This window comes from Tarenaya hassleriana, unplaced genomic scaffold, assembly GCF_000463585.1.
Source record: "Tarenaya hassleriana unplaced genomic scaffold, ASM46358v1 Cleome51, whole genome shotgun sequence".
Lineage (NCBI taxonomy): Eukaryota > Viridiplantae > Streptophyta > Magnoliopsida > Brassicales > Cleomaceae > Tarenaya > Tarenaya hassleriana.
In genome coordinates this window covers 603,851-606,883 of record NW_010967800.1, presented here as the reverse complement: position 1 = coordinate 606,883, position 3,033 = coordinate 603,851, and positions in this window count along the sequence as shown.

Genomic DNA, 3,033 nt, shown 5'->3' with positions numbered 1-3,033 from the left:
TTTGGGGATGCGACGTTTACGTGAAACGTCTGGCTTCTGATAAGCTATCCGCCAAGTCTGATAAATGCATATTTGTGGGTTACCCTAAGGAAACTAAAGGGTACTGGTTCTACAACCCATCTGAGAACAAAGTGTTTGTTGCTCGGAATGGATCTTTCTTGGAGAGAGAGTTCGTCTCCAAGAGAGTTAGTGGGAGTAGAATAGACCTCGAAGAAGTTCGAGAACCACAAATAGTCGAAGAACCGAACGAACAGGTCGAAACAGTCCAACCTGTATCACGAGTTGTTGAGACAACACCTTCTAGTGAACCTCGGAGATCTGGTAGAATCCGCCAAGAGCCTACAAGATACGGATTTCTTGTGACTGGAAACGACGAACTCATGTGGTTAGAACATGGCGAGCCTACGTCGTATTCAGAGGCTGTGGCGAGTTCCGATTCCGAGAAATGGCACCAGGCCATGGAGTCTGAGATGCAATCCATGTACGACAACAAAGTGTGGACTTTGGTCGATTCATTCGATGGTATTAAAACCATTGGATGCAAGTAGGTTTTCAAGAAGAAAAACGACATGGATGGCATCGTGCATACCTATAAGGCACGACTCATCGCGGAAGGGTTTCGTCAGATTCATGGTATAGACTATGATGAAACCTTTTCACCAGTCGTGATGCTTAAATCCATACGGATTCTGCTAGCCATAGCTGCGTATTATGACTACGAGATATGGCAGATGGACGTCAAGACCGCATTCCTTAACGGGAATTTGCTCGAGGATGTGTACATGACACAACCCGAGGGTTTTGTCGATCCTAAGAGTCCGAGGAAGGTGTGTAAGCTTCAGAGATCCATTTATGGACTGAAGCAGGCTTCGAGGAGCTGGAATCTTCGATTTGACGAGGCAGTCAAAACGTTTGGCTTCCTGCAAAACGAAGATGAGCCATGCGTTTACAAGAAGGTCAGTGGGAGCGCAGTGGTCTTCCTTGTACTTTACGTGGATGATATATTGCTCATCGGAAATGACATTCCTACCTTGCAAGGAGTAAAATCCTGGCTAGGATCAGTCTTTTCGATGAAGGACTTAGGAGAAGCCGCCTATATTCTAGGAATCAAGATCTATAGAGATAGATCGAGAAGGCTTCTTGGTCTAAGTCAGAGTACATACATTGACAAGGTCTTGAATCGGTTCAAGATGCAAGACTCCAAGAGGGGTGCCTTGCCAATGGGACATGACGTAGCTCTTAGCAAGACTCAGTGTCCAAAGACACAGGATGAGCAAGAGCGCATGAGTAGGATACCATATGCATCGGCAATTGGATCCATCATGTACGCCATGTTATGTACTCGTCCGGATGTATCATATGCATTGAGTATGACTAGTAGATATCAGTCTACACCAGGTGAGGCTCACTGGATTGCGGTCAAGAACATCCTTAAGTACTTGAAAAGGACTAAGGATTTGTTCTTGGTGTATGGCGGATTGGAAGACGAGCTCGCTATAAGTGGTTATACCGATGCTAGTTTCCAAACCGACAGAGATGACTTCAGATCGCAGTCAGGTTACGTTTTCTGCCTAAACGGTGGGGCTATTAGTTGGAAGAGTTCCAAACAACCAACCGTTGCAGATTCGACTACAGAAGCCGAGTACATAGCAGCATCGGATGCAGCTAAAGAAGCTGTTTGGATCAGAAAATTTGTGGGAGACCTGGGGGTCATTCCTAGCGTTGCAGATCCCATTGACTTGTACTGTGACAACAATGGTGCGATCGCACAAGCAAAGGAACCCCGGTCACACCAGAGATCCAAACACATACTCAGGCGATTTCACTTGATCAGAGAAATCATCGACAGAGGAGACGTGAAGATAAGCAGAGTGTCGACAGATGATAATATTACCGACCCATTGACGAAGCCTCTCCCTTCATCAAAACATGATGGTCATGTTAAGGGTATGAGGATTAGATGCTTGTAGGATAGATCATAGAGCATAGTGGGAGATTGTTGGTTGTAATGCTCTAGGATAATCCGTAATATGACATTTTGACTTTGTATTGATTCATTGATTTATGAATGCATTACATCCCCGTTATATGATTGGCATGTTTGTTATATTTCGGCATCCTTGAATCATTAGCGAATGATTCTAAACTCCCTAGTCAGTCAACATTGTGGGAACAATGTTGAATTAAGACTAGCATGAGGAGTGATCGATGCATTGGATGCATATCACAATCATGGGTACTCGTTGTGAACGAGTGACTGGTTGACCCGCATGAGATTGTCACATGGACAGAGTCATGACTTGAATCTCATACAGCGGTCGTTTATGGATCCTCATACCTGAGATGTCTAGAGTATCTGATATGAGGAGTGACGTGTCTTGACTGCGTCAAACGTCGTCTTTAACCGGATGATCATAACGGCGTTGATCAGATACGTTCACGAATCATATGGAGATAATAGACATGCAATATGGGACTTATCACCTCCTCAATAGGAGAGATATCGCTGGGCCCTCTCGTGGAAGTCGGACTATGAAAATGCGTGGCCACGCTATAGATGAAGTTGCATCTATTTTATTAGTCGATTTGCCAAGACGAGAAAGCAGTTGAACTTGAAGGGTGGCTCAAACCATGCCCTTGTTCAACACATGATATCGTGAGATAAAGGATCAGAACTCGAGCTGTTATTGCCTTGGTTAGATCACCTCTAACTCAATTCTAAATGGGTGGTCATGGCGTCTTGCTAGAGGCTAACCATGACTTGTAGATCGGGAATGGTTCTCGAGGCCGCTGCCACTGCGAATGGGCCTACAGGGTCACACACCAATAGGGATGGACTTATACGTGAAGAATACGAAGAATAGAAACGAGATTTGACCGAAATGAGCATGAAAAGGAGTTTTCAGTGCGTTGGTCCGGAGCTGACCAAGTTTGGTCAGCCCCAGACCAAGTTTGGTCAGTCCAGGAGGTCCGGAAGCTCGGTCCGTGGTCATCTGTCCAGGTCTGGTCCGGCTGACCAAGAGTTGGTCAGCC